Source organism: Aquarana catesbeiana, linkage group LG11 (genome assembly GCF_042186555.1).
Source record: "Aquarana catesbeiana isolate 2022-GZ linkage group LG11, ASM4218655v1, whole genome shotgun sequence".
NCBI lineage: Eukaryota > Metazoa > Chordata > Amphibia > Anura > Ranidae > Aquarana > Aquarana catesbeiana.
In genome coordinates, this window is record NC_133334.1 from 185,738,549 (window position 1) to 185,764,893 (window position 26,345).

A 26,345-nucleotide genomic window follows, 5' to 3' on the forward strand; every position below is an offset into this window, starting at 1 on the left:
ACACCTACAGGAAGATCCCGCTGGGGGGGTGTGTAAGGACTCCTGGTATCATCCGACGTCCTTCCTCAGGGAGCGATCCCTACTTCTGCCTGTCCACCTGGGTTGGAGGGGTCCACCGGACATCTCGGATTAGTACACACAGATCAAATGATCTGTGCTTACATTGTGGTATCTTGAGACTCCTGAGGGACTTTTCTAAAAGATTTGCACCCGTTAGCATTTCCTCATATGGTATTCCTGAGACCCAGGAGACCAGGATTAGTTCTATATCATTCAGAACTATTGGTACTCGGTTCACGAGAATCTTTACGAATTTACATGGATAATCTTTTTGGAATAGTTATGTCATATATTTTTACCTTTCACTCTGTGCCTCACAGATCAGTTCAATTCTATACTGAATCTCGGTTAATTACAGGTTACAACAGAGATGTATATCACAGCCGAGAGCTACTCGGTAATGACAGTTTTGCTTCTTTCATTTGTATTAGATTGCAATTATTGCTCATATCCATATTTCACATTATAGGTTATGTGTCCTCATTCTTCGGAAATGTACGCATTCTCGTGTATGTCATGTTTAAAACACCAATAAAATGTTTTAAAAATAAAAAATATAAAATGGCAAAAAAAAAAAAAAAAGTATGAGGGGATAAAAAGTTAATTAGAAATTAATGAGGGATTATTAAAAAAAGTTGATTATGACTGCACAGCTATGCGTATAGATCTGTTCACATGCATATACATACATGTATGTATATACAGATACACATGGGGAATAAAGGTATGTTTGAAAACATGCATACATGAAGAAAATAATTGAATATGGTAATGAAGTATAAACTAGTAATATAGTGACGACTTGAAACAAAAGGTAAAGTGACCAGTGTACTAATGAAGTAAATGTTATATGGCTCATTGTAGCAGTAAGGACAGATTATAGGATAGTATGAACCTCAATTTCTTCATTCATACCCCCTGGCGTTAAAGCATCCAGGGAATAAATTAGAGCTGCACGATTAATCGCTGAGAATCGTTGTCACGATTCTCCACCCGCCACGATCGCAACTCCGGATTTCAACGAGTCTACGATTCTGACCATTCAAAGCACGCGCCTGTTTCGGAGCGGAGGGGAAGCAGTCTGAGCCAGCATGAAACGTCTGACGTCACCTGTGTGCGCCACGAGCGTGTGATGTCAGGGGGAAACATGGCGGAGAGCAGGAGCGGGCCGTACAGCGCCCCCCCCCCCCCCCGCCGAGACCAGAGCCCTGACCGGCACTGCCCCGGATCGGGGTCTCTCTGCTCCCGGGTGTTCTGCCTGCTGTGCCAGGTGTGTCCCTCTGGGGCCACAATACACTGGGTGGTGACAGAGGATGGCAAGATCCAGCAGCAGGTGAGGGACAACTGACAGAGGTGGAGGGGGGGCACATGACAGAGGAAGAGACAGGGAGGGGGGACACCTGAGAGAGCAAGGGGGACACCTGACACAGAGAGAGAGAGAGATGAGAGAGAGAGAGAGAGAGAGAGAGAGAAGAGAGAGAGAGAGAGAGAGAGAGAGAGAGAGAGAGAGAGAGAGAGAGAGAGAGATGAGAGAGAGAGAGAGAAGAGAGAGAGAGAGAAGAGAGAGAGAGAAAGAGAGAGAGAGAAAGAGAGAGAGAAGAAAGAGAGAGAGAGAGAAAGAGAGAAGAGAGATGAGAGAAGAGAGAGAGAAGAGAGAGAGAGAGAGAGAAAAAGGGGACACCTGAGATAAGTAGGGGCACCTGAAAGGAGGATAGGGGGGATACTTGAGAGGGAAAAATTACGTCGCGAGAATCGTCATCTTTTTATTCTAAGTAAAAAAATTGTGATTCTCATTTTGGCCAGAATCGTGCAGCTTTAGAATAAATCCAAAACATCTCCCTCTCACATAAGCGCTTAAAGCGCTCAGCTATGGGGTGGGATCGGGTATGGCTTCCAGAATCCAAACAGACCATCAGTTGATTGATCATGGTGATCTGCAAAGTGTCAGGGGACACTGTGCTCATCATTCCCACCCTCCACAAATCTACAGTGTTCACCGAATCTAGCCCTAAGAGCCCGTATGGTGTGTCCCACGTACAGACAACCCGCATGGGCAGGAGCAGAGCAGTACACCCACAAACTCAGAGCAATTAAAAAATTACGGAAAGGTGTAAGTTTTACTTTTGTAGGTGAAGCTTTTCTGTCCATGCCTCGAACATGTTTGCACGCAAGGCATAGGGGTTTTGCGACACAGATACATCCCCTTAAAATCGAGAAAGGTGAGAGACTTTTGGGGACGAGTAACTGTTTGCTAGGTGCAATTTGGCTCTTAACGTTTTTTAGCTTGCCTATAGGAGACTTTGGGCCTATCATTCAGAGGAAGACTTGAAATGTGGGTCCTCCAGGAGGATTGGCCAGTGACTCTGTAGAATGCGTTCCATCTGTCTGAATTGATTGTGGAACCTCGTGGTGAACCTGAGGGGTTGGGGATCTGTGTTATTGTTGCAGCTGGCAAATGTACTCATCGGGTTTGTCCAAATAGTGTAGAAAAGGCATCTTCAACCAATGCCTCAGGATATCCCTTCTCCAAGAATTTTTTAGTTTTAGCCTATTGTTATGTGAGATATAGTCCCTATGGTTATAGTGGTCCCTGTGTTAACATGCCAAATGCATCGTTTATCAGGGGAACCCCTCTGCTGGTCTCTGGAGTGGCATATGAGGTCGTAAAACACTCCCAATTGGGAAGCAGTGCAATATCATGGCTGGAGCGGACACTTGTCTTATTATGGAGATACTGAGCATTCTCATGGACAAGGGACTGCATTGCTGCTTAATAGTCATTGAACAAGCTCAATGTTTTTTTCCTGCCTTCTGCAGAAAAACCTAATGCTTAACCCCAAATAAAGACCAGAGCTACCAAAGAAGGTAGGGGATAGTGCCCGTCTGCTTCTAGGCAAGCAGCCCTCTTCAGACTCTTCCAGAGACAGACGTGGATGAATATGATTGGATGAATCCTGCCTTGTTCAAGCAATCAGTGATGAACAGGACAAAGGACCAAAAAGGTTGTCACAATTCATTAAGCATGTCATAACACTCTAAATTGAGTTGTTTGAACTCCCCTTGTGCAAGAGTCATCTGTTCTGGCAAGGTCCAGTTTTCCTTCCAAAACCAGTAACTGGTCTCCAGAGCTTTCTAAGGCCGACCAACCTTCTTCAGACTCTTTCAAAGAATAAGATGCAGGTTAAGATGACCTTTATCCAGTTTTTCCAGTGAGATGCCTTAAAAAGACCACAGTGGAATTACTTTTCAAAGTGCCTCTGAAGACCGCTTTGCAATTTCCCTATGGTGACTGAATTAAGGCTCATTCTAGAAGAATGAAGCAAAAGGCATGTTTTCACAGCGGATGTCAAAATTATGCCTTTGTGAAGCGAGGTGTCCAGCATTTGGAGTCAGCCCTTTTGGTCTGTGTGTCCCTTATGGAAATGACCAGATACAATACTTTACCATTAGAAGATGATGTGGCCTTCAAGGAAGAACTCATTCACTGCATTTGCTCATAGAAGATGAAGCTTACATTGACAGCAAGGTTCTGTGATTGTGGATAGTCTGGCTTTCTGCCTCAAATACATGTCCGAGTTGGCAGTTGGCAAAGAACAGGGTCTTCTGACCCCTACATAGTCCTTCTGTAATTAGAAGCCCAACTAATCATGGTTCAAAGTTTGCCTCTCTCTGCTGCTAGAGAAAATACCGATGGTAAGGTACTGAATTGTCCTGGTGTTCCTCTCTTCACCTGTCAGCGTCTTCATGCCTGGTGACTTTCGGGACCATGGTCTCTCCTGTCCTTGTGTTGAGTGGCTCAGTGGAGAAGATACCCCTTGCCAGGGGTTTTTTCTTTAACAGTGGATATGCACCAAACCATTTATCTCTCACAGACACCTAGTACAAATCTTCTCAGTTGCCAGACAGTGGCACAAAGGGTCAAGTTCTCCATCCAGCTCCGGAGAAGCTCAAGTTAGCAGCCTGGATTTTGAGAGGCGAAGGTTCACAGATTTAGGTTGCTCGTCAAGAATGGTAGATGTCCTCATGAGAGTATGGAAGAGCAGCATGAACAAAGTCTTCAACAAAGTCTGGAAAAATTCCAAGAATATGCTACGTCAGAAGTTTTCTCTAGGGAAGCAAGAGTTTGTCAGGTCCTCAGTTTTCTTCCAAAGTAGGCCTCGACATGGGCTTGTGCACAAGAACACTCAAAGGACACAGCTTTTTAACGTAGGCCCTTAGCAGGACTCAGTGGATCTCTTTAATTTTTAAGGCCGTAGTAAAGCTAAGGCCTCCCAGAGCCCCCACGATTCTACATGGGACCTCACATTAGTACTGAACTACCTGTCTGCTCCAAAATCCACGATGGAGTTGTAGCTATGGGAATTGTCATTAAAGTCTGCTTTCCAGGTAGCAATAGTCTCAGTTAGGAGGGTTTCTGAGTAGGCAGCTCTAGGGTATAAAGAACCCTATAAGTCCTTCCTGGTGGACAGTGTTAATCTGTCTCGCGTGTGTATCTCAATCGTGTGCTACTTTTTCATCTGGAAGATGGACAAAAAGTCCTTTGGATGCCAGGGAAACAATGAAGATGTATATCCATGCTACCCCAACTTTCAAACCATCAGATTGCCCGTTTGTGGTTCCCAGAGGTTCACCCAAGGGGGCCAGAGCTTCGAGCAGAGTGACTGCTTCTTAGATTATATGAGAGGGAGATCCCTTTTACAAAGGATAGGGGTTGGCCCTTTCAGAAGAAATAACGGCGTGCTCCACAAGTGTCGCAACCTGCTAGGCAGCCACCTGTAGAGACTCAATGAAGTCATAATGCAAGGCGGCAATGTGGTCATCCATACAAACCTTTAGTTCTCCTTATTGCAAAGCAGTCATTATTGAAAACTTAATTTAGCAAAACGGTTATCTCGTTAGCCAGAAGCCATAATTAACCGCATTTTGTTTCAGTATTATCCCACCCTGGGTAGCTAGTCAGTTACCAGTAGTAGGCTGACATGGAGCTGTCAGGAAAACTGAAAATTGAATATCAATTACTTACCGCAATTATCCTTTACTGACGAGCTCCATGTCAGCACAGAATCCCACCCAGGTGCGGAAACAGAGTTATGGAATGCCGACCTGAGGGCAGGAGACAAATTTATAAGTTAGGTGGGGGTAGCATACTCAGTAGTAGGCTGATATGGAGCTAGTCAGGAATGGAAAACTGCGGCAAGTATTTGATATTCTATGTTTGTAGTCAGAGTCCGGATACTGGAGGAACGCATTACCCTCAACTATGGCGACCTGATGTGTGCCATGGTCACATGTAAGAGTGTGCTTAAAAGAGGGCATACCCTGTAAATGAAATATCAGTGGTACAGATGGGAGAAAACCCGGAAATGCTAGCCAACGATCGCAGGGAGAAGGAGGGGGGAGGGGGATTATAAGCCCCGGACTCCTACAAATACAGGCTAGCCAATGCCCAGCTTTCTAACTTGTAGTCAGAGTCCGGATACTGGAGGAACGTATTACCCCACCTATGGCGACCTGAGGTGTGCCATGGTCGCATGTAAGAGTATATTTAAAAGAGGGCAAAAAGGACACAAACTAGGTACATTAATGTGAAGTTTAATGGAAAACATGACAAACAACTAATCCAGCAAAGTTGCAAAAGCGCGTTTAACTTCCACATAAGGACCAGGAATGTAACGACTAACAGGATGACTGCCAGTGTCCCATGTATTTCATGACATGGGATGGGACCCTCTGCTTGGATGCTGCGGACACCGACCCAATCCTAAAGGAATGACCAGAAAACTGTTTCGGGTTTAACCCCGATTTAGAAATCAAAATTCTGACGTGATATGAACTGTCCGGAAGCAAGAGGCTGCGTGGAGAAAGGGAGTAAAGGCTAATCGAGAGAGGCCGCTACAAACATGGAGGAGAGCTGGTCCAAGACCTCAACTGGACACCAGAAAGCGTTGGTTTTGTAATAATTGGTCACAAAACCCTGACCTGTCTGCCGGTTTTTGTTGTTGGGGAGTTGAAGTGAAAAATGATCAGGTAACCTGGTGAGACTACCTTTGAGGAGTACAGGTGCATTACATCCAGCTTGGGACACCTCCCCGGGTCAGAGGAAACCAAAGTAACTAAGGAAAAGAGCCGCCTTGGGGACAAGACTGGGGCCTGGAGTCTAGCAATGGTGCGCGTCCACAGCTAGAGACTGCAGGAGTGAGGCGGGTCTCGCTGCTTACCCTTTGCTAATCGACCGAATATGACCTTATGATCCAACCGGCTCCCCTCGCACTGTATCTCGCGGTCACCGATCGTAAGCATGCCCACACCAGCCGTAGCCTTGCCAGGTTGTTTTTGGAGCCTGTATGCTCCAGGTCCGAACGGAGCGGGACAGTATGGACCTACCAGCTGGTCAGCAGCTACTACCGACCGGAACAGATAGATCACCGCCTTTAACCCCAGATGCTCTTAGCACCCCCATGGTAACCCACAATTGTTACCTGTCCACCATGAGCCTATAGGGGGGGGTCATCCTCCTCCGAGTTATCTCCCCTATCCATCCAGACGCCGTCCTGCTAAGCAGCGGAGTGAGGAGAAGGAAGTACAGATCCCCCCTCTGGCTGGGATACAGCATTGTCCTATGGAGAGGTGATTAGAGACTCGAAGTCTGTTCCTGGCACCCAAAGAGTGGAGCCCTTGCATCGGCTCTCCCACTGCCCTTGTGTCCCATAGGTCTACTGGATCCAGAAGGCCGGGAGGCGCAGCGCGCTGAAAAGACATATCCATTGAAGAGCACCGAAGGTGGTGAGTACAAGATAAAACTTTTTCAGACATATTATACTGTGAATCAAACTCAAAAAATCTATGTAATCGCACCAACAACAATAATCACACAGCGCTTTAACACCACAAGAAGGGGATGATACAGAAAATCAGATAAAACTATAACCTTGTACAAAACAAACAAACCTGGACAGACACAGGAGACAAAAGACCTAAATGGACAAAGAGAGGGATAAGAGCACCAAAAAAATAAATGCATATTTAATCTGAAGTAAAAATCTATATAAACCAAGTTCCCCTGAATTGCATATAGATATAACCCTGACTGCAAGTGAGAAGCAAAGGCGTAAAGGCCCCCCGGAAGGGAGCAGGAGGGGACGGGGAGGCACCTATATGTATTGAGAAATCGTATCTTACATACAAAATGAAAAATCTTTAAACGAATGAGGAGTGAAGGAGGAGAGGTGGAATTAGGAGCATGGAGAGGAGAGGACCGACAGAAGGTGTGAAGAGGAGGTGGGGAGCCCATCATCCCTCCACTGTGCTCGCTAAAATAAAACAGTCGAAGATCACATCCTTTAAGTTAAAAGACACGGACTCAAAAAAAAAAAAAAAAAATTATATATATATATATATATATATATATATATATATATATATATATATATATATATATATATATATATATATATATATATATATATATATATATATATATATATATATATATATATATATATATATATATATATATATATATATATATATCTATCTATCTATAGATATATAGATATATATATAGGGGGATAGTGAAGAACGGTAATTTCTCAGGAACAATGAGGGGAAAGGCGGCAAGAGGAGGAGCAACCCCTAAATCAACCCGCTCAAGTTTAACCACCAGCCCAGGCCCTATGAACAAATATGTTACACAAGTGGGAAACGTAGAGAAGCAAATCGACGGATAAACAACAACCTCCTAAATGCAGTCAGACAATAAGGAGAAGAAGGAGGATAAGAAAAAGTGGCAAAAATAAAATAACACAAGAGACGGACACCCTGTCAGAAACTAGAATAGAACAGGAGCCAGATTTTGAAGTTGAACCAAGAGACAAACAGTTGCAGCAAGAAAACCTTTCTCTACCGACTAAAAATGAAATCAAATCTATGTTTGCTGCTCTGGAAAAATTGCTGAAAAATGAGATGGAAAGAATACATAGAAACCTTGGTCGTGTTCTTGAAAGAGAGGAAGAAGTGGAAAAAATATCTGAAAGTAACAGTATTGGTGTGAGGAAATTAGAAGCAGAAATTAAATCCTAGAAAATTGTGCAACAAGAACAAGCATTTAAACTAGAGGACCAAGAAAATAGAGACAGAAGAAAGAATCTAAGGATACACGGAGTATCTGAGACTCCTCACCAAGAAGATTTACCAGAAGTTATAAAAAAGATTTGTAACTCTTTGTTGAATAAAGAAATAACGCACCCAATAAAGATTGAGAGAGAGTTCATAGGCTAAGAAGGCCAAGAGAACTACCACAGGAGAAACCAAGAGACATTATCGTGCGATTTATGAATTGGGAAGATAAGATTCAAATATGGCGTAATTTGAGAGGGAAGTTGCCAATCGAATATGATGGGAAATCATATTCAATTTTTTCAAGACTTATCACAGGAAACCTTGAAAAGGAGGAGGAGAGCCTTAAAACCCTTATTGGCAATACTATGAGAATCAAGTGCAATATAATTGGGGTTTCCCCTCGTGTCTGATTGGCAGAAAAAAAAAAAAACTGACGCACAGCCAGACTGAGATTTATAGAAGGTACCGCGGAATTCTGCAGAAAATTGGATATCCCCACACCGAAAGACTGTACAGAAAATAGGCCGGAATAAAGACTCAACGTAAATGACTGCAATAGTACCCAGCTATTTTAAAAGCACTTATTGATTTTTTTTTGTTGTTTTTCTCCGTGAGGCTGGGGGGGATGGGCCTGGAGGGAAACATGAAAAAAAGACAAACTAAATGGCAGCGAGGAGGAGACTTGGCATGCTCTGGTACCACCTCACTGGTAGTAGGTGAGATGAGTGCGGGCGACGCCATACAGAACTCCCCCTTGGAGCAAGGGGGCAAAGAGATCCCCCAAGAATTGCTTCAGACCATGGGGTCAAGATACCACCTGAAAGGGGGGAAGGGGGGTTGTGGGACTGGGATGGGAGGGGGAGGGGCTGGGTGGGGGAGGTGGGGGGGTGATAAGATCTGTTTGTCCTCAACTACCTGTGAAAGACAGGATTTTAATTAAGTTCAACAATGACAGACGTTAAGTTTATAACATACAATGCAAGAGGCTGAACTCTGCAGGAAAAAGACATATTATTCTCAAAGAGTTGATGAGATATAGTCTTCCTACAGGAGGCGCATATACCACTTGATTCAAACATTAAATTATACTCAAAGGCGATCCCAACTTGGTACTACGCAGACACCCCAAATAAGAGGGCAAAAGGAGTTGCTATTGGGATAGCAAAAAATATCAGCTTTACCCTGGATGACAGGAAGGTGGACCCAGAAGGTCGCTTTGTTTCTTTTTTATTTTTAATTCTTTATTTACCAAGAAAGAACATCCCACAAGGTATTATACAAAGACAGTATAAGCTGTACATCACCCCATTCATTGTTACACAACTGTAACACCTTACTCAAAGTCTCCTAATGGGATAGGGTCAGGATGCTTGTCCACTGGGTAGGGGACCTCTGCGATCCGCACGGCTCCTTTAATTTTCACGGCATGGGCCATCTTTTAAGGGAGTAATTAGGGGAAAAAAGGCGGTTTTTCACCGGCCCTTAGAAGTCGTCATCCGACAAATCATGAGAGCAAGAGCGAGAGCTACCCCAGACCAGTCACAGCCATTTCCCAGGGATATTTTTACAGGTGTTCCCCCACCTGGGGGTTGGTTCACCAGCTGTCTGTATTCCTCAGAATAGATAAACTCATGCCAAAAGTACAGTTTCTTGGAGAATTTCTTATTTAAACCTTTTTGCATAGCCACCAAGTCCTCCATCGAGTGTAAGTCTGCTACTCTTTTCAACCATCTTGCCACCGGAGGAGGCTGGGACTGCTTCCAATACAATGGGATGCATTGCCGCCGTGAACAAGAATGGCAATATAGATCTCCTGTAACTCTTGGTCGGGATCTCGTGGTGATGCAAAAGGAAGAACTCGGGGGACTCCGGCAACACCCGATCCATGAACTTTTGGGTGATGCGATGGACCTCGGTCCAAAAGGGCCGCACCAACCTGCAAGACCAGAAAACGTGGAGCAGGGAACCCATCTCTTCTCCACATCTCCAACACAGGTCTGTGCTCTGGGGAAACATCTTGTGTATCCTTACTGACGTGCAATACCACCGGGACAGCACTTTGCAACCCGCCTCTTGGTGTCTCGCACATATGGAAGTCTTATGAGAGAAAAAAAAATGATCCTCTCAACCGGTTTGGCTGTGAATTTTAACCCCAGGTCCCGCTCCCACTTGTTAATATAGGGGGGTCTGACATCCGGCTGTGGGGACACCAAAAGCTGGTATGTTAGAGAGATCACGTGTCTCAATGGAGACTGCTCCAAGCAGAGCAGTCCAAAAGGAGTTAGTTGCCTACCGAAAGCAGCTGGTGAGGGCAGTGATCTAATAAAATGAGACAGTTGGATCTTTTGCCAGAAAGAGTCCCCGCAGTGCCGGGTCATCTAAGATTTGTTGTCTATTTTTCCATTGACCGTTGATGAGATAATGCCTGGCCTGTGATCTCTCATTTAGCTTCAGATCTTGGAATCTAGGATCCCCAAGTCCCGGAAGGAAAGCCGGGTTGCGTACTACTGGAGTGAGTGGAGAAGGGAGCGGTGCGAGAGACAGGTCTCGGAAAACTTTCCAAGCCATCCGGATGGTCACCCCTACTGTGGGGTGAGACAGTACCTGATTTGGCAAAGGTTGCTGACACCAGGGCATTTGGTCCAGACGGACCCCCTGTTAAGGAATTCTCTATTTGTACCCATTGTTTCAGGTTAGCATGTCTGCTCCAGTCTAATATGCATATTAAATGGCAAGCTGTGTGGTAGAGGATTGCATCAGGGAGGGCAATGCCACCTCTCAATTTTGGAAGTCGGAGTAATGTTTGTGCCAGGCGTGGAGGCTTACCAGCCCATACAAAGTGAGTTATCACTTTGTATTGGAAGTGCCTGAAAGTGATAAAGGAGTCTGGGCATAATATTCATTTTCACTTTGCTGCAACGTCCAAACCAGATAAAGAGACCATGCTGCCATTCCTTCAGATCTTTTTTTAATCGCTTTCAGGAGAGGGGGGGGGGGGGGGGGGGGGAGTTGAGAGAAAAAATATCCTCTGTCTTGCCAGGTAACCCGATACCCAAATATTTGATATGTGAATTGGCCCATTCAAATGGGAAATCCGATCGGAGTAATGTGTTTAAGGAGGATGGCAAATTAACATCGAGAGCTTCTGATTTCTGGTAGTTGATACGGTATTGAGATAGTCCCTCATAAGTCTTTAGTTCCTTAAGCAAATTCGGGATGGACACTAAAGGGTTTTGTCAGGAAGAAGAGGAGATCATCCGCAAAAGCAGCGACTTTCGGGGCTCATGCCTTTAATGTCTGGGTTGTTTCTTATAGTCCTCAAAAAAGGTTCGAGGGTGAGAATAAAAATTAATGGCGACAGAGGGCACCCCTGTCTCGTCCCATTCATTATATTAAACGTTGGCGACAGATAGCCATTGACCTTGACCTGAGCTGAAGGGCATGAATATATGGCATATATCCAGCTCATCATGCGTTCTTTCAATCCTAAGCATCTTAGGGTTTCAAATAGGAAAGGCCAGCTCACCCTATCGAACACCTTTTCGGCGTCCGTCGAGAGGAGCAGCAGAGGAATCTTCCGTGTTCTTGCCGTCTGAATCAGGCTGATTGCCTTCATTGTGTTGTCCCGCGCCTCTCTCGTCGGAACAAAACTTACTTGGTCGTAATGAATCAGTAATGGGATCGAATTTATCAGTCGCATCGAAAGGATTTTCGTGAAGATTTTTAAATCAACGTTTAACAGCAAAATCGGTCTATAATTTTGACAGAGTAGTGGATCTTTCCCTTCTTTGGATAATACCGTAATGTGGGCTCTCAGTGTGTCTCTGGGAAGGATCGACCCCTCTCCTGCCACGTTGTATGCAGATAGGAAATGCGGAATCAGCACTTCCCTAAAAGTTTTCTAGTTTAAGAGGGAGTAGCCATCCGGGCCCGGGGCCTTGCCTAGCTGCATTTGTGTCATTGCCAACGTCACCTCGTCTGCCGAGATAGGTTTGTCAAGTTCGCTCAGCTCTTCTTCTGGAATCTGCGGGAGGCCTGATTTTCTTAGATATTCTTGAATGGCCTTTAGTTCCGTGGGACCTATCTCTTTCCGTCTGCGGGGATGGGAGGTTGTATAAAGCCGTGTAATAGTCTCGGAATACAGCAGCAATCTCCTCCGTAGTGTGAATTTTATTGTGTGTCTCGTTTAGCATTTCTGGAATGTATGTGCGGGATCTCTGGGCTCTCAATGCCCATGCCAGCACCTTTCCACATTTATTGCTATGTTCGTAGAAAGTACAACGGCATTTAGAGATTGTCTCCTTGGCCTTGAACAGTGTCAAGGAACGGAGCTGGTTTCGCAAGGCGGTTAATTCTGACAGGGCCTGTGATGCCAGAGATTTTTTATGAATAGTCTCTATTTTCCTAATTTTCGCTATAAGATCTACAGTTTGTTTGGCTCTAGCCTTCTTTATACGCGATCCTGTTTTTACCAGGATGCCTCTAATGTAGCTTTTGTGTGCTTCCCAAACTATTGTTGAGTGTACCTCTGGAGTAACATTAGAGGAGAAGTACTGTTTTAATTCTCCCGTCACTTCTGCCACTATCTCTGGGGATTGTATCAAGGAGTCGTTAAGTCCCCATGTCCATTGTTTGCTGGTGGACTGTAGCAGGTCCACATCTAGAAAGACCGCTGCATGGTCCGAGAACGTAATAGAGCCGATCGAGGCTGAGGCAACCCTAGACAAAAGCGACTGTGGCACCATCAACATGTCAATTCTGGTGTATGAATTGTGGGGGTGTGAAAAGAACGTATAGTCCTTCTGGTTTGGGTGGAGGACTCTCCACACATCCACCAAGTGGAACACATGAAGATTTTTCTTAAGGCGTCTCAGTGATGCGTAGGAGTTCTGTGATGTGTTTCTGGAGGATTCTAAGTTAGGATCCATGATAAAATTCATGTCTCCCCCTAAGAGCACTTCCCCTTCAGCGAAGTCCCCCAGGGTGGTCAAAATCCGTTCCAGAAAGGTTATCTGGTTCGAGTTGGGGAGGTATAAGTTCACCAAAGTGACCAGGGTCGCCCCCAGAGTTCCCTTTACGAAGAGCACTCTGCCTTCGGCATCGTTCCATCGATCCTTCAAAACCCAGGGTGTATTACTATGAATAAGGATTCTCACCCCCTTTGACTTGGAATCAGAGGAGCACCCATGGTATGCTACTGGGAAAAAGCGGTCCTGGAGTCTTGGTGGTTTATCCGCACGGAAATGTGTCTCCTGAAGAAAGCACATATGGACCTTCATAAGTTTTAAATTGGTGAGCACCATGGAGCGCTTCTCTGGGGTGTTTAACCCCTTCACATTGATGGATACTATGCGGACAGGGTCTACTTTATCTCCTGGCATGACTGCGACTGGATCAAGGGGGGAGGGAGGAGGATAAAAAAAATAAAAATTAAAAAAGGTGGGGGGGGGGGGGGGGAGTTAGTGGTAGTAAGGAAAGGGTAGAAAGAATAAAAGGGAAGGTGGTAGTAAGGACCTTTCCGTAGAAAGAATAAAAGGGAAGGGTATTAGTAAGACAGAAGAAGCCAAAGGGTACAAGAAGAAGTGGTAGTAGTGGAAAAAACTAATACGCCAAGGGCGTAAGTGAGACCTAGTCTCTACGCGCCCTGATGACCCCCAGTAGATCAGAGGACATCAATCAGGCGCAACCCTATGTGGGGAAAGTGATTGGACACAGCCGGGATCGGAGGCTCCCTATCCCAACCCACCCATTAAGATGCATAGAGCCAAATGCTACCGCACGGTCAGGGTCCCGCCGTTGCAACAGCCCTGCAAGGCGGTGCCAGACTCCAAACCACACACCTGACTACGCGGACGCGGCCCACCCGGCAGGTCCGGACCCCGCGATTGAGCCTTGACATGTCCAAGCTTACTGCGTTTGGCTACAAATCAAATCATATTACCATTCAACCTATTTAATGAAAAGTTATAACATAGCATATCTAAAGCCAGTGTTAAGCAAAAAAAACAAAACGGAAAACAGAACCCAAAATAAAAAAGAAAAAAACATCAAAGAGAGAAACCACAAATAGAAAACCCATATTAATATAGTGCCAATAACCTCTACATAGCCCCGCTTACATTGCTCCCAGTCCTTTAGCTGATGAGGGTGATGATGTTAGGTACCTGTGGTGGGGCGGTCCTGCTGGCAATTTCCCGTAGATCCACTGGACACGAGCCCTACCAGCCCAAACTTATATCAATCCTCCCCCGCCCCCCACCAACCTCCCGCCCACCTCTCAACCGGAGTGAGGGAGGGGGTCCCACTGCACACCCTCCGCCCCCGTGCCTGAACTCAACAATTAGGAGGTGCATGAACCATGTTCTGGGGTAATGAGGAACGGCAGAGGAACGGTTCCGGAAGGGAAAGGGAGGGACATAACACCCTCCTCCCCACTATACTCAGAAGCCCTGAGAGCACTATCCCACCCTTGAGAACTCACACATTTCTACATCTATCCTACCGAGTTACTGCCAGGGGTGGGACCGTACCACTGAGCCATTTGAATGTAGAACTCAACACTTTTTGTTTCTGAAAGGGACTCTCCAAGGAATAAGATACACACTAGCAAATGTACCTGCCCAAAAAAAATACTTAAACTGGGTTTTAAACGCTCTAACAGACTTTAAACAAGGACATTTAATACTAGCAGGAGATTTTAACTTTTCAATGGACCATGGCCTTGATACGTCTCGTGCACCGTGCTGAGAAAATGAACAATTAAGATTGGATTTAAAAAAAAAAAAAAAAAAGAGAAGCATAGTCAATAATTACTTGATGTATGGAGAATAACACACCCACAGAAAAAGGATTATACATATCACTCCACGGTGCACGACACGTACGCGAGACTGGACTATATCTTAGTAGACCATGAAATACTGGAACGTGTTATAGAGGCAGCGATTGAAATTACCTCTGTCTCCGATCACATCCTGGTATTTGTAAATATAAGATTTAGTGACCGGAGAAAAGGGCACTGGAGACTGAATGAAGACCTCATTAATGACGAGGAAGTAGGAATAATAAAGACTGAGATAGAACAATACTTTAGTATAATACATCAGAAGTCTCAAAGGCAACAGTCTGGGAGGCACACAAGGCCTTCATCAGAGGGAAATTGAAGTGCACCACAGGGACCCCTCCAACACACTCTATATGGGGATAGATAAATATAAACCCCACTGGAGGGGCAGTTCACTGGTTAGGGAGATCTTAAAACAAGAAATGTCTTGGTTTTATCGTCTCAAAACTTATGTGCCCTTTGGCTTAAATGTGGATACCGATGTTAATGTATTTATCAATAACTCCTAGCTTGCATTTTTTTTATTGCTATCCACATTTACGTTTAGCCAGTGATTTTTGTTATTTTGTAAATGAATTTTCTATTAACCTTTTATTAATCTTTTTATTTTAAATTTGTATTTAACTATGGTTATAACTGATCGTCTCTTTTGCCATGTGTGGATACTCCTGGTCACTAGATGCTTATTTTGTATGCCTTGAGGCGATTCAGTTCGCATTGCAGCGCTATACAAGTCTTTCATTCATTCACTGTTTGCTGTATACACCCCATGAGTGTTTATAGATCATTTTTATATCCTGTGAATTTCATTATTGATCTCTGTGCTGAGCCCCTACACGTCATACTTTTGCTATTCATAGCAGATGAACTTAATTGTTCAATCTGCCGATATTTCAGTCGCTGCTGGGACCCGAGAGACGGCTTCATAGCAGGCTGCACATAGCATACTTAAGTACAAGAGTGGGCACTGTCCCTCCTGCATGGCTACCATTACTACTATTCGCCGGTGAGCATTTTGCCTTATTTAAAAACTGACAGAAATAATCCAACTAGTAGTATTATTTTATTTCATTATAGTACTGAAACGATGATCTTTCTGTCTATAGCAGTCAAACAACATGTATGACTTACTACTTGGCCTTTGTTAAATAAGCCAGCACTCTTGCCATGCAATACTAGTATTTAAAATTTCTGTCTGTCTGCACTGCAGTAGATCTGACTTGTAGCAAAAAGATTTTGTATAATTTAACTGATTAAATATGATTTGATTTAAAATGTGTTACGCTGCAGCACAGGAGAGATCTGAAGCCGTTGCTGGACACCCTGCGCACCAAGGGCATACAGCATAGGTGGAAGTTCCCGTTTGGCCTCTCTGCTACCAACCACGGCCGCACAGCGTTGCTACAAGAACCTGGAGAGCTACACTCCTTTTGCGAAACCCTGGACATCGCGATGATGGAGGTTTCGAATTGGTATGCTGAATTCTGTCACCGCCAACCGCACAGTAGAGAACGACGACAAGAGGAACCGATGGAAGCCCAAAGCACCAGGTACCGCAGACACAGTTCCACCTCAGGCTCCAGGTCTCACGCATCCACCAGAGGTTCCTACAATGGCAGCAGCCTGACCGACTCCCCGCGATCAAGATGAGCCAGACGGGACTTCAGACCTTGACCTTCACCCCCAGACCTTGAGGAATTATACTGCTGCTTGCAGCACACTGCGCCCAAAGGCGATATCCTCATTCCATTTTACATCTACTTGTTAAAATTTTGTAAATGTATGCACTGAGGACCAAGTCGCAGCCTTGCAGATCTGAGACATGGAGGCCTGGTGGCGCACTGCCCAAGAAGCACCAACCGTTCTGGTAGAGTGCACCTTAACTTGAAAAGGGGGAATCTTTCCCTTTAAATCATAAGTTCGAATTATAATTTGCCGAATCCACTTAGCCACAGTGGATTTTGACACTGCCTGTCCTTTTTTAGGACCCTCTGGCAGAATAAATAAGACATCAGTCTTACGAATCTGAGCAGTTTTCTTTAAATAGATAATCACTGCGCTCACCACATCAAGACAATGTAGTGACTTTTCTACATAGGAACATGGTTTTGGAAAAAACGATGGCAGGACAATATCTTCAGATGAAAGCCTGAAACCACTTTTGGCAAAAAGCCTGGACGAGGGCATAACACCACTCTGTCCTCATAAATAATCAAATAAGGCTCTTTGCAGGAAAGAGCAGCCAATTCTGAAACCCTCCTTGCTGGAGGATATAGCAACCAAAAATATGAGCTTCCTAGTCAGGACTAAGGGAACATGCTGTATTGGTTCGAATGGCGGTTTTTGTAACACTGACAAAACTAAATTCAAGTCCCAAGGGCTTAAGGGTGATTTAACTGGTGGATTAATCCGCATCACTCCTTGCATGAAACCCCGGACTTCATCGCTACGTCTACTTGTAGAAAGGCAAGAATTCTGCCTCTATTATATCTCCGAGGGTGCCAACCCTTGGATTCACACCAGGAAACATAAGCTTTCCAGATGCTACAATATGTAGCTCTAGAAGCTGGCTTCCCAGCATTAAAGTAGAAATAACTGCCCTGGAAAGCCCACGTCTTTTCAGAATGTGGGTCTCAATAGCCAGGCCGTTAAATTTAGCATTCATAAAGTAGGATGGAATATCGGCCCCTGTGAGAGCAGGTCTGGCCTTAGTGGAAGGGACCACAGATCCTCCACTGCCATCTTTACGACCTCTGCATACCATGACCCTCTGGGCCATGCTGGTCCTGCCAGAATTACCGGTTTTCTTCCCAGCTTGATCCTGCAAAGAAGTCGAGGCAGCACCTGAATAGGGGGAAATGCATAGATCAGTAAAAGCTGATCCCACAGTATCACCAACGCATCTGTGCTGCATGCGAATGGATCCTTTGATGTGGACACAAAGTTGAGTAACTTTATGTTGCACTGGATGCTAGAAGATCTACATCCAGATTCCACCATCCTTGACAAACAGCCCCAAACATGTTGGGGTGAATAGACCATTCCCCTGGGAATAATCTGCTGGTGGCACATGTAGTGCACGTGCCAATTCTCTATTCCCGGAATGAAGACTGCCAATGGGCACGGAATATTTATTTCTGCCCAAGTTAGAATATGGTTCACTTCTCTCTGCACTGAGAGATTCTTGGTGCCCCTTTTGGTGATTGATATAGGCCACAGCCATGGCATTGACGGATTGGATCCTGTTGGAACAATCCCTTAACCTGGAAGTCCAGGCTTTTAGAGCCAGACGCAGTGCCTGAATCTCTAGGATGTTGCTGGGCAAGGCTCTTTCGGTACTTGAACACTGTCCTGGGACAGTTGTCTTCTTCAGACCACTTATCTGGTAAGTGGTAATGACAGGATTTACCCTTTAGGACATTCTTTAGTAACCAATTGAGGCTTTGGGGCAGCCTTGGGGACAGCCGCATTGGCAAGTCCAAAGCTTGGATCGTTTTTTTCCAAGCAAATAGAATACTGTTTTGCAACATTCTCGAATGGAACTGGGCAAAGGGAACTGCTTCGAATGAAGCCACCATCCTTTCTAACAACCTCATGCAAAGGCGAATGGAGGGAACTCCTTTTGACCTGACCATCCGCACCAACTCTTTTATGGAGTTGTGTTTTTTGTTTTTTTGTTTTTCTCTTTCTGGGCAAGAAGACCCTTTTTCTAAGCTGTATCTATGATCAGACCCAAATACTGCAGCCCTTTTTTAGCGATTTTAATGGAGACTTTACTAGGTTGAGAACGCAACCCAGACCTTTCCAGGTAACTGGTTGTAATGCGTACACCTTACTCCGAACAGCGTTTGGTCTATTAGCAATAGATCGTCTAGGTATGCCAAGACTGTTTAAGCCCTGTGCCCTTGACCTGGCTACAGGTGGGGCTAGCACATTTGTGAACACTCGAGGTGCTGTAGCTAGCCCTAAGGGCAAGGCTATAAACTGAAATGCTGCTGTTCTACTTCGAACCGCAGAAACCTTTGGTGAGCGGGAAATATGGACATGCATCCCTGATGCCGATAGGCGCCAGAAGTTTTCCTTCTTGCAGGATAGAAACTACTGACTTGATCGACTCCATAGAAGGAGCGGATCTTAAGGAACTAATTTAGATTCTTTTAGATCTAGAATGGATCTGTTGAATTTCTGCGTGGCTCTGTACAGGTACAGGAAACGCATGAAAAAGGCAGTGAAGGTTCCAAGGAACCTTAGAAAAAACAGAACTATCAGCTTACTCTACTAGAGGTAGCTTGAAAGAGGCACAAATCATCTCTGCAAGAGGTTTGTACCAGCAATTTCTCAGATTGCGAGGCTGAAAGAAAGTTCAACTTTAGTTGTCTCCTCTGCAGAGGAGTACTCTGTTTGCCTTTCTTCCCGATTACCTGAGGGTAATCCTTCATCCTCTAACTGTTCCCTTAATAAGGGATCTCAAGTGGGGGATCTAACATGCTTCCCATCCTTGGATAGCAGATGTGATTAAAGTCACTAATTTTCCTTCTAGGCCCTGCAGGGCGGAGGAAAAAACGCATCTTCAATCGTATACAGGGGCTGAATATTTTCTCCTCATAGGCTCAGTTTCCACTATTGCAACCCCAAAGTTGCGTGATTTTACCGTGATCTTTTGCCGCCGAGAATACGTCGGGGCGCGATTTTGATGCGACAGGAAACAATGCCTGTGTATTCTAGAGGTTTATGGACCTCAAGTCGCATCAAAGTGGTACCAAAGTAGTGCAGGGACTACCTTGAAGTCGCACAGATCTGAACAGTATTTCTTGGAAATCATGCCCTAGAGTCTGACGGTGGAGGCCGTCACTGCTGCCTAGAGGCAGCTGCCCCTGCGCAGGGGAAGGAATCCGTTTAAGTGACTTGTCCAAGGTCACAAGGAGCCAACGTGAGGACGAGGTCCCACGTCTTTCAGGAAGCCTCCCATGGCTACGCTGGTCATCAGAGTAGTTAACCTGTGAGGAGTGGCTCCTTCACTAGTGAACGCCAACATGTGGAGCTGAACCTATGTCTGTCAGGAAGTCTCCCATGGCTGCACTGGCCGTCAGAGTACTTAACCTGTGAGCTGTTGTGGCTTCACTTTAAAAAGGACATTTATACCTTCTACTGGCTAAAAGAGCTTTACTGCTAGAAATCATTTGGATGTATTTCACCAAACCTTTCCCAACGAAAAGGGAAACTAGTCAGACACCCTTTTTTGCAAGATGCTTCGGCTGACCAACCCTTTTAACAACAGGGTCCTAAGCATGTGTTTTAGCACAAGCGAAAGGCGAGACGCCTGGTGGATAGGGTCTTTTATGGCATCTATGGCGAAACATAGCACCATTGGTAGGAGGATTTTAACAAAAAAATTCCAACTCCTTATCTGTTAGATGCTTAAGCAATTATGCATCTTTATTGATGCTGGAAATTGCAGCGTCTACTGCTGGTACTTTCCAACCTTTGTGAATTTTTCCTCCATGATAGAGAACTGAGAAACACTTTGGAGGGAAAAAATGCTTATCCAGATGATCCCATTCAGCATAAATAAGCGCTGTAAAAGGTTTTTGTTTTTTTTTTTAAAAACAAAGAAGGGACCTGGACTTTTAGCTTACTCTATTAGGAGTAATATAAAAAGTGGAATGAACCATCTCTGTAAGAGTTTGTACCATCAATCTGTCAGATTGTGAGGTTGCATAAGGTTCATCAACTGTCGTTTCCTCCGCAGAGGAAAATTTGGCTTGTTTTTCCCCGTGATCACCTGAGGATAACACCTCATCCTGTGCCCACTGTTCCCTTGGAAAAAGGGGTTTGAGGTGGGGGAGGGGGATCTAGCATGCTTCCTATCCTCTTGGATGGAGAATGCAATTAAAGCCGCTAATCTTCCTTCTAAGCCCAACGGGGCAGAGGAGAATGCATCTTCAGTCACATACACAGGGGCTGAAGTATGAGAAGCAGTTGCACCACCAATTGCTTCCAATGATTCACCCTGGCTTGCCATGTCAGGTATCTCCGGAGGGGATGACAGTGTGCAGGCATGACTGGAGTTCCCAGCGCCTGGGGGTGGAATCCTTGGTACCTTTGTGGTACACTGGAAATCAAATGTGCTAAGCACAACAGCAGAGACACTTTAACAAATTATGGTATTTGCTGAACAATAGTTTTAGCAAAAGAAAACAATGTCACCATAAGGATCAGCCTTTGATGCCGAGTACCATAATATTTCCTGTGCTGGAAATGCCTGTTTACACACCTTTACATGCCCAACGCTCCTGTGTCTCTTAGTGTGACAGACTTCTGTCTTCAGCATATGAACTGAGAGCGTCTGTGTTAAACCTCAGGTGAGAACCTGATTACACATAAAAGTGTCAGCTGTTACCGCACCTCTCCAGGAGGGGAGGGGGAGGAGAATTTTTATCAGCAGTGTTTGTTAAGCTCCTAGTTTTAAAGGAAGGCTTTATACAAACAAATGCAAATGGCTGGTTTTGTATGTTCATAAACTACTGCTGTAACCGCTTTAGATCCCTCAGAAGAGGAACACCATCTGTTCAATTAAGAACTCCCCTCTGGCTGCAGGGACCACACCCGCTGCTATAGCCAGACAGAGCTGCTGAAAAAGCATCGTACTAGGTAAGTGTAATATATTCCCTCTAGAGGAGACATTTTAAAGGCAATATATATATATATATATATATATATATATATATATATATATATATAAAATGGCTGTGCACTAAGGAGCCAAGTATTAAAGAGTGGCTACAGAGAGTGGACCACATCGGCAATATGGAGTACCTAAGCAGTGCGGAGCAGGGACGGACCGAAAACCACAGGGTAACAGGGCAAGATGGAATAGATTTAAAACGTCAGAAAAATACTCACAGGGAATGATTGAATCGGCCTAAGGAAGATAGACTACGAGGACAACAGATCAAGACTGGAGGGGAGGGGGGGGGGGGGCAGGGTTTTTTTGTTATATTAACGAATAGGCGTTAAGTAGTATAAGAAGTATCTGATGTGTATTATGTATATTTAAAAGTTATAATAAAAGATTAAATTATAAAAGACTGGGGCCTGACCCAAAGGGTGAAAGACAACAAATCCGCTATCCCACGGAAGAGCTGGCTGGAGATAGGCTTGCGTGTCAACCGTGACTGTCTCTGACTTTTCTGGATACCTTTAAGAAGGGCTTTGATGGGATGAGCTGCAAAAATGGACGGTCTGTCAGGATTGTGAAGTGAGAAGTGCTGAATACATGACAGGTACAACTTTATGGTGTTAAATGACAACTTGCCATGAGAATAAGCCACGAAAGCCATCATGTACTTGACATCCCCAACCCAAATGCAGGGATAGAGGGACGTAAAAAAACACCTCCACACCGTCTTGTAAGCCCTGAGAGTGTTCCTTTGATAGTGACTCATTTACCAGGTCAGAAGCCTGCGCCCTGAGTGTGTCTAATCCAATGTCAACAGGGAGAAAAGTGAAACCAGATCTGCTTCTGGATGCTGCAGGAAGAAACACTGGAAATCAAAACTAGATAAGGCATCAGCAGCCACATTATAGACACCACTTATGAACTTCCCCTAAAAATGAAAATCGTACCCGAGACCCAACCAAGTCAACCTGCGCATGGAGGACATTAAATCGGGAGAGACCCGGATCTACCTTTATTGATAATTTTAGCTGTGGTCGAGTTATCGGTAAAGAAAACAAAAACAACTGTGTTCAGCCCAAGTGGGTCCCCAAGTGACAGCAGCAGCCACTATTGGATAAATCTCAAAAAGTGCAGAAGTCTGAGCAAACTTGGAAATGTTAGAAATCTCGGGGGTCATGGGCCGGCTAACCACTGACATCCAATAATAGCTGAAAAACCCACTGAGGCATCCGAAAAAATTCTGAGGGACATGGACGTAGGCAGATGGATAAACATGGTGATCCCGTTCCAGCTGCACAAGAACTGATCCCACATGAGCAGATCCGCACGAGCATCGGCCTGTAATTTTATGGCCGAATCAGTGTCCCAATACAGGGGCAGAAGAGCCAACAGCCTGGAAACTAATGCCCCTGCCCTGAGGAATAACCCTAATGGCAAAGTTGAGCATGCCTAACAGCTACTGCAACTCCTTGGAGCACACAGGGGACCTGACCAGATTGTGAATGAAGCCTCAAATCCTATCCAGCTTATCCCGAGGCAAACTGGCAACCATGCAGTCGGTGTCTAAGGAGATACCTAAAAAAGGTGATCAGTGGAAGGCCCTTCAACCTTGTGAGCAGCTACATGGACGTTAAAATCCATGAACAGTTCAGTGAGTGCCATGAGGTCCTTGGGAGACTGCTCAGGGCTTTCTAATAACAAAAAATTGTCCAAGTAGTCAATCACCTTTGGACAACACCCAATTGAGAGCTGAAGAAAAAATATTAAAAAGCCAGGGACTGCTCTTGGAGCCAAAAGTCAATTTTGTGGCAAAATAATACTGGTCCCGCTATTTGAACCCATGCCATTGCCAGGAGGGAAGGTTTGATGGGAAGGAGTCTGGTAGGGGCACATGGTTATCCAAAGAATATATTTCGGATGCCTTCAGACTGTAAAATGTGCTGAATGGCCAAGTCTACTGATGAATATTGCAGTGAAAACTCCTCTGATGGAATGATAGAATTTAGACTAGGTATGTGTGATGAATGAGGAGCAGATAAGTCATAGATTAACTGAAATGTATTTGAAAATGTACCCTTTACCACACCGATGGTGCCAACTCTCCACATGCTGAATGGTGAACAAGAAAATGGCCCTTTGACAAACCCCTTGGCTAACTATCTGTAATAATTCATCCACTAACTGGGCATTCTTGTCAGCAGATAACAAATTTAGCACACTCAAAAGACTCCAAAAAGGTAAAGTGATGAGGCCCGTATGAAACCCATCAGAAAAACCTTCCACAAGAAAATGCCTAAGAGCTGGAGATGGGTGGTGTAACAACCAGAAATCTGAACCTGACTATGTTGACTCGGCTCAGTCATGATGAGCTGGATGACTTGATGGGACAGGCCGATTTGGGCTGCACTCTAAAACAGTTATGGAAGAGTCGGCGCTCAGGATTTTGACATATTTACCGCCCCCTCCTTCTCTACTACATCCTCCCCTCTCCCTCCTCCCTCTGCTTCTCCAACGGCCTGGAAGCCAAAGGTCCGCTTCACAAGACGGCCACCTTGGTACCGCAGCGCTGGCAGGATAAAGGCGGCAGGAGCTGAGTGTGGAAGAACCTCAATTTAATAAGCTGCAAGGCAGCTGCCCTTATGCACTGTATGTGGCCAGTCACTGATGGCACCTAACTAGAAGAACAATTAGCAGATACAATATTGTGACTTTCTTCTAAGTATAAGTTGACCAGCATTGTCATGTTCAGACGTCAGGATCTGCCTGGAATGCATGTACGTGAATCCTTTACCTGCACTGGTGTTTCCGATCCATTTGTTCTGGATGCACAAAATATGAAGAAAATGATGCGTCCTGTCACTAACAATAATGTGACTTTTTGTGAAAGTGGAAAATCTTCTTGCCTCAGCCAAGACAGCATGAGAAGTGTAGAACAGTTTGGCTTGTACACCACCCAGCAGAGAAAATACAGCCATACTGTTAGCCAAAAGTCCATCCCCCGTCAGACACAAGAAACTATAAATGAGGCACATTTGCAGACCACAACCAGCAGAGATCTGGACACAAAAAGTGATTTAAAGAAAAAGAAAACCCTTGGAGGTCTGGAAAGCGTGGAAGACCTTCTGGAACCAAACTGGCAGGGTACCGAACCAGCACCGGAAAGACCTCTGGGACCACCAAAGCTGCCGGCTTTAAGACAAATCCTGGCAGACCACTGGGCACAACCAAAGCCACAGGATACAAAGTCAGCCCAGGGAGACCTCCAGGTAGCATTAAAGCTCTATCACGGCTTGCAAATCTAGGTTACACAAATAACAATGCAGCTTTCCCCTACCCCACAGCACTTAACAGAGGACTCCATTCTGTTGTGGATACCAATATAAAACACCCTGTTGAGTAAAAGTCATTTAGTATGGATGAGAAAATATCAGATACTTATATCATCACACAGTTGTCTTTAAAAATTACTTTAGACTAGAAATTCTGTTCAAATGCATCACACTTCAATATGGCATAGTAGCAGGTTGTGTCTCTGCACCATTCGCATACATATTGCCCTTTTCTATTTGTGTGTGATGGCTTGTATAACTTATTTGGCTGAGAGATGAGGGGGTAGTTTGCTTTTTTAAAAACTTTGCATGCAATGTTAGTTTAGAAAATATGAATGTGTGTGTGTGTGTGTGTTTGTGTGTTTAAAGTTATGTTATGAAATGCTAAAACAGCCATAAAAATTAAACCCGGTAGGTATGGGATGTTCCAGGTTAGGACACCAATTGGAGGTATGGGCAGATGATTGGCAATTACCACAAGTTGGAGACTTCTGACTGGCGAAATGCCCATAGAATAGCTCCATGTCTATATTGCTCCAACATGTGACTAACTGAAACTGCGCCCAAGTGCAGCGATTTTTGCCGAAAATGACCGGTGGTAATCGTAAAATGTAGAACTGCTATATTTGTGGGCTAAATCCACAACCTTGTGGAGATACAGGTTGAACGCCTCTCTCCTGCCAGGACTGGCAGCACAAATAACGTCAATATAAATCCCAAAGGAGAGAACAAATTTGGCTATGCTCAGCTTGCGATTAAGCCTCGGATCCCTGGTTTTGAAAACCACCATAAGGCTTGTTCTCAACAATGACCTGTGGAGCTATGAGCAGGGATGCCAGGTTAATGTCCTTCCCCTCCAGAATGTCTTTTTTCAGATTGGCTGGGATGAAGTGTGCAGGAGATACGGAAGGTAGTACTGATAGTGGTGAAGAAATAGCAAGTGGTAACGGCACACTGGTATTACCTACAGAGGTTGCAAATGGCACATGGCCTATAGAAGCCTCTGAAAATTCTACTGTGGCTGAATGGGCCTCCATCACGTCCATCCTATCCTGTAATTGCTGAACTGAAGTGGAACGCGTATTTAAAACTGTATGGATCCAAGTCAGATGTGAGCAACGACATGTGCTCTGCACTGGTGGATGGCTGTGGCTGGGCTTGGAAACAGAAGTCTTTACAACTCTGCTTTCCTAGCCATGGCCGAGAACGGAATGCCCCTGCGTTGGAGCTTAGCTATGAGTTTTAAAATAGTCCAGTTTCTCAGGGATGGAGTGCTTCCGTGCTACGAGCCCTATTGGAGTAGGAAGGATGAAGG

The 26,345-nt window shown here is 44.9% G+C and overlaps 1 protein-coding gene and 1 pseudogene across 6 annotated transcripts in view; one reads left to right on the forward strand and one right to left on the reverse strand.

Annotated features, from left to right (window-relative positions):
- Positions 1-26,345, reverse strand: part of NFATC3 (nuclear factor of activated T cells 3) — a 1,265,763-nt gene that overhangs the window by 1,166,281 nt on the left and 73,137 nt on the right. The window lies entirely within an intron of this gene.
- LOC141112354 (UPF0461 protein C5orf24 homolog) lies at positions 24,162-25,361 on the forward strand (annotated as a pseudogene).